Here is a 6,545-nt window from a genome sequence, read left to right as displayed (position 1 = left end):
GTCCTGTCTCCATGTCTTGTCTTGTCATTTCCTGTTTTATTTTGAAAGAGTAATCCTCCTCTCGTTTCAGGTCACTTGCCCTCCCTTGTGTGTCTTGGTTTGATTGTTTGATTGTTTCCACCTGTCCCCTATTACCATGTGTTTAAGAGTCTGCGTCTCCCCTTGTCTGGTGCCAGTGTGTCGTTTATGTCGACATTCATTCACGACGATCTAGCCTTCCACAGCGCCGAACCCAATCGGTATCTTGTTCCTTTTGGTTTTATTTCTAGTTCCTTGATTTTGTCCCTCCAGTTTTTTCAGGAGCGTTTTTTGTTTGCTGAGCCTGATTTAAAAATAAAGACCTTTTTTGGAAACCATCCTGCACCTGCGTCCAGAGTCCTTGCCCGGTTGTGACAGTACACACTGGCCAGAATGGACGCAGCAGGATCCGAGCAACTAACTGCGGCTCTTCGGGCACAGGGAGCTCGCCTCGCCCGTCAGGATGAGCAGGTGGCTGCTCTGGGCCAGGGAGTCAGTGGCCTCGCCCATAGCCATGAGGACTTCAAGGCTGTCGTTTCTGCCCAGCTAGGGCAGCTCACCGAGCGGATGGAGCAGTTCCTCAGTCACCCTCAGAAGACGGAGACTGTGTCTGCTGCGCCCGAACCCCCGCCCGCTCCCACCATCGCCTACGCCGGAGCTGGTGCCTGGCTGGCAGCTCCTGAGCGATTCTCAGGAGAACTAGGACAATGTAAGTCATTCCTTGTGGACTGTGAAATGCATTTTGAACTCTCCCCCAACGCATTTCCCACAGACCGAGCCAGGATTGCTTTTATGATTTCCCACCTGGCGGGAAGGGCGAGGGCGTGGGCCACGGCAGAGTGGGCAAGGGGGTCCCCGCTCTGCAGCTCCCTCCAGGACTTCAAGGAGACCTTCGACCCGGTCTCTACTGAACGGGAAAAGGCAAGAGAGCTGAGTGGGTTGAGGCAAGGGCAAGAGTCCGTATGTGACTACGCCATACGCTTCCGGACCTTGGCTGCGGAGAGTGGGTGGAACGCCATGGCCCTCTACGACGTCTTCCTGAAGGGGCTGGCTGCCCCCATTCAAGAGCGGCTGCTGCCCCTAGACCTGCCGCCGGACCTGGACTCCCTCATCGCTCTCGCGGTCCGAACTGATAACCGCCTTCGGGAATTTGAGGCTCTCCGGAGAGGGTGCCAGCGGTTGCCAGACCGCTCACAGCACATCCCCGCTGTTCCCTGGTCTGGTCCCGGCCGAACATCATCAGATCAGCGCTGGCAGTTTCCTCCTGCTGGAGATGAGGAGCCCATGCAGCTGGGCAGGGCCCGGCTCACTCAGGCGGAACGACAACGCCGCCTCAAGGAGGGGCGGTGCTTCTACTGTGGGGAGCCCGGACACCTTGTGGCCGCCTGCCCGGTTAAGGCAGATCGGGTGAGGCGCCAATCCACAGCTTCCGGGTCTGCTCCACGTAGTTTGACCTCTGTCAAGGTAACACACAACACCACAGTCCTTGAATTGGATGTTTTAATTGACTCTGGGGCTGATGAAAGTCTTATGGACTGGGAGTTAGCAAAGAGGTTGGGGCTGAAGACCAAGGCCCTCTCACAACCCATTAAGGCTAGGGCCTTGAATGGTACCGAACTGTTCACTGTTACAGACGTCACAGAACCGGTGGCCCTTACCTTAGACAATCACTCTGAACTGATAAATTTTTACCTGTATCACTCACCTGCACGCACACTGGTACTGGGACATCCATGGCTCGTCAGCCACAACCCCCACATTGACTGGCCTACGGGCAAGATCCTGGGTTGGGGGGAAGACTGTAAGGGGAAGTGCCTGAGGGACCAGACTCTTGGACAGGCTACCACAGTTATGAACAGTGTTTCTGTTCCTCCTGACATAGAGTCCCAGTACCCGGATCTGACCTCCGTACCTGCCTGCTACCACCATCTCAGGGAGGTTTTTAACAAGGTCAAGGCCACGTCACTTCCACCGCATCGTCCGTATGATTGCGCCATCGAGCTTATCCCCGGCTCCACCATTCCCAAGGGGCGTCTGTACTCAGTATCAGGGCCCGAACGTCAAGCCATGAAAGACTATATTGAGTCGTCACTGAAGGCAGGGCTCATCCGCCCGTCCTCATCACCTGCTGGAGCCGGTTTCTTTTTTGTGAGCAAAAAGGATGGGTCCTTAAGACAATGTATTGATTACAGCCCCCTCAATGACATTACAATAAATAATCGCTATCCACTCCCTTTAATGTCGTCTGTGTTTGATCAGCTTCAGCAGGCCACGATTTTTACTAAGCTTGATCTACGCAACGCTTACCACCTAGTTCGAATAAGGGAGGGGGACGAATGGAAGACTGGGTTTAATACTCCCAGCGGCCACTATGAATATCTGGTCATGCCTTTCGGCCTCACTAATGCCCCTGCTGTCTTTCAGGCCATGATCAACGATGTGCTCAGAGACTTTCTCGACCAGTTTGTCTACGTCTATTTGGATGACATATTAATCTACTCACCAGACCTTGACACTCATAAACAACATGTTAACCGAGTCCTTAAGCGTCTTCTTGACAATCACCTGTATGTCAAAGCTGAGAAGAGCGAGTTCCATGCCGATACCATCTCCTTCCTGGGCTTCATTGTAGCCCCTGGAAGGGTGCAGATGGATCCGGCTAAAGTGAGCGCTGTGGCCGAGTGGCCGATGCCGGATAGCCGCAAGAAGGTTCAGCAGTTCCTGGGGTTTGCTAACTTCTACAGGCGGTTTATCAGGGGCTTTAGCGCAATAGCTGCTCCTCTCCACTCTCTGACCTCTCCCCAGGTTCGATTCATCTGGACCCCGGAGGCGGAGGAGGCGTTCCAGGCCCTCAAGCGCCGCTTCACCTCTGCGCCCATTCTCACCTTGCCGGATCCACAGCGTCAATTCGTGGTGGAGGTTGATGCATCTAATGTAGGGATCGGGGCGATCCTGTCTCAGCGATCAGAGGTGGATGGCAAGATGCATCCCTGCGCCTTTCTGTCCCGGCGATTGAGTTCCGCGGAAAGGAACTATGACGTTGGCAACCGGGAACTGCTGGCGGTCAAGGTCGCCTTGGAGGAGTGGAGACACTGGCTGGAGGGGGCCCAGCATCCGTTCATTGTGTGGACCGATCACAAGAATCTTGAGTATATCAGACAGGCCAAGAGACAAAATTCACGCCAGGCCAGGTGGGCATTGTTTTTTAACCGTTTTTGCTTCACGTTGTCTTACAGGCCGGGGTCCCGGAATGTCAAACCAGACGCCCTGTCACGCGTCTACGACCCGGAGCCTGTTGCCAAGGAACCAGAACCCATCCTCCCACTTAACCGTGTGGTTGGAGTGGTTACTTGGCAGATAGAACAGGAGGTGAAGCAAGCGAATGGTGAGACGCCTCCGCCCAGTGGGTGCCCAGAACATCGTTTGTTTGTCCCTGTTGAATTGCGCCCACGGGTAATTCATTGGGCTCACACCTCGCTGCTCACCTGCCATCCGGGAGTCCGGAGAACCATGTTCGCCATCTCCCAACGGTTCTGGTGGCCTTCGATGGAGGCGGGGGTCCGGGAGTACATCGAGGCTTGTTCGGTCTGTGCTCGCAACAAATCGTCCTCCGGGTCACGCATGGGACTCCTGCAACCTTTGCCGATCCCCTCCAGACCGTGGTCAGACATCTCTATGGACTTCATCACGGGACTCCCGGTCTCGAAAGGTAATACCACAGTCCTGACTGTGGTGGACCGCTTTTCCAAGATGGCACATTTCATCGCTTTGCCCAAGCTGCCCTCAGCTAAGGAAACTGCTGTAATTATGATGCAGAACATTTTCAGGATCCATGGTTTTCCTAAGGACGTCGTGTCTGACCGGGGGCCCCAATTCGTTTCCCAGTTCTGGAGGGAGTTCTGTCGACTCATCGGTGCCACTGCGAGTCTGACGTCTGGATATCACCCAGAGGCCAACGGCCAGACCGAACGCCTCAACCAGCAGCTGGAAACTGGCCTCCGATGCCTGGTTTCCCAGAACCCGACTTTGTGGAGCACCTACCTGGTCTGGGTGGAATTTGCCCACAATTCTTTGCCCACCTCGGCCACTGGTTTCTCCCCCTTCAAGTGTGCCTATGGCTACCAGCCTCCTGTGTTTTCTGACTTGGAGCCAGAAGTGTCGGTTCCCTCCGCCCTGGCCCTGCCACCGCATCTGGGCCGCTGCCCGCCAGGTGCTCATCCGTCAGGGGGACAGAGTCAAAAGGGCAGCGAACCAAAAACGCCGTCCCGCACCAGAGTATCGGCCCGGGCAGAGAGTGTGGTTGTCAGCCAGGGATCTTCACCTCAAGGTTCCCTCTAGGAAGCTGGCCCCGCGGTTCGTGGGTCCTTTCCCCATCACCAAGGTCATCAGTCCAGCTGCCATCCGTCTCCGTCTGCCCAGGACCCTCCGTGTCCACCCCACTTTTCACGTCAGTCAGGTCAAGCCCGCTAAGGAGAGTTCCATGGTCCCGGCCACCAAGCCCCCACCGCCTCTGGAAGCAGCTGATGGGAGTCCACTTTATAGAGTGAAGAGACTGTTAGCTGTGCGCAACAGAGGCCGGGGAAAACAGTTTTTGGTGGACTGGGAGGGGTACGGTCCAGAGGAGAGACAGTGGATTCCACGGAGTTATATAGATGACCCTTCCCTTATTGAGGACTTTTATAGGAGCCATCCAGAGTTGCCTGGTCCGTCAGGTGTCGGCCCTAGAAGGGGGGGTTCTGTCACACCGCGGTGAGGTCATGTTGGTTTTTGTCCTGTCTCCATGTCTTGTCTTGTCATTTCCTGTTTTATTTTGAAAGAGTAATCCTCCTCTCGTTTCAGGTCACTTGCCCTCCCTTGTGTGTCTTGGTTTGATTGTTTGATTGTTTCCACCTGTCCCCTATTACCATGTGTTTAAGAGTCTGCGTCTCCCCTTGTCTGGTGCCAGTGTGTCGTTTATGTCGACATTCATTCACGACGATCTAGCCTTCCACAGCGCCGAACCCAATCGGTATCTTGTTCCTTTTGGTTTTATTTCTAGTTCCTTGATTTTGTCCCTCCAGTTTTTTCAGGAGCGTTTTTTGTTTGCTGAGCCTGATTTAAAAATAAAGACCTTTTTTGGAAACCATCCTGCACCTGCGTCCAGAGTCCTTGCCCAGTTGTGACAGGTGTCCAGGCAAATTCTTTCACAAGCGCAGACCACTGCTTATCATGCTTTCTCAATCTGCACATATGTTGTATCCACGCTTCTTAAAGTGAAAATGTTATCATTTTAATGTAAAAGTAATAGTATAAGCTGGATCAGTAAAAGTATGGATACAACAAAGATAGAATCTCAATGACGTCCCTACAGCTGGTTAGTGGCTGACTCTGGAAGAATGAGCAAATCAAAGCCTTGTTTAACCAGTGTTATTTTGTGATTATTATTTTTTATGGCACACAGTGCGACAAGGGCAGCCTACTGAGCAGCTCTTCCTGGCTGCTCCAGAACCACAGGGAAGTGTAGGAGCTCTTCCAATGGTCTTGCTTCCATTACAGCAAATAAACTACTTTCATTACATGTATCATTATTACCTAAGGAAGCAAAGGAATAAGTAAACATAAGACATGTTGAGCAGAGACAGCATAGGAGCGAGATAGAGAGGTCATTGGTAACTGCTGAAGAAACTAGCAGATCTGAATAGCATATACACAACAGAAACGCCAACAACCAGAAATGAGACAATATGCTCAAGAGTTTCTGTCCACTGAAATGCTCAAGGGCTTTAAATTTGAAACAGTTACAGGAACTGTTGAGTTTGTATTAAAATGTAATTCAGTAACTGTAACATGGCAAACAGCGACAGAAAGAGCGACAGAAAATGAGGCTTTGTACTATAATACAGGTATCACCAATTACAGATTTCAGTCAGAGGGAATTAGAAGTAAAGATCTGCATCAAATAAAAGTCTGTTTTGTTCCAGAGTTGAGGTGAATAAAGGTTTAACTATTCTGGATCCCAGACAGAGGCTGTCTGCTGTGTAGACAAAATCAGAAAGATATTCTGTCGCTCCTAACTCTCTCTGAGCGATCATTTATAAGTACATATAACTGAAATCACAGCACAGTCTTTGTCTTCATGAAGCAGTACAAAAAAGTCCCAAAACATCATACATAACAGTTAAATGTGACAGGAATATTTTACTGCACTGATGGAGTGAGGCAGGTAGACGAGACTTTAACTAACATAAGGCTAAGCAATGGTACAGTCCTCTTTAGGGGTGTCTGAAATTGTATTGTAAGTTTCTTTCAGGCATGAATATGGGAAATATATTGTAATATATTAACAATTACAGGTAAGAAATATAAATATATATGTTTGAGGGAGTCCTTAAGCGGACCCCCATAATTCAAACCCTGTATTTGCTGTGCCAGCGACATACCACCTCATGGTTGTATGCTTCCATGACTGGTTTCAGGTGACATCCCTGTTTATCCATGGGCATATAAAGTTATAACCATTTTCGGTAAATTTTGTCATAATTGCTGTG

Source organism: Trachinotus anak, unplaced genomic scaffold (genome assembly GCF_046630095.1).
Source record: "Trachinotus anak isolate AG129_WGS33_773 ecotype Australia unplaced genomic scaffold, CSIRO_AGI_Tana_v1 ptg000014l, whole genome shotgun sequence".
In the NCBI taxonomy this organism is placed as follows: domain Eukaryota; kingdom Metazoa; phylum Chordata; class Actinopteri; order Carangiformes; family Carangidae; genus Trachinotus; species Trachinotus anak.
The sequence above is the reverse complement of the archived record's forward strand: the minus strand, read 5'-3'. Positions refer to the sequence as shown.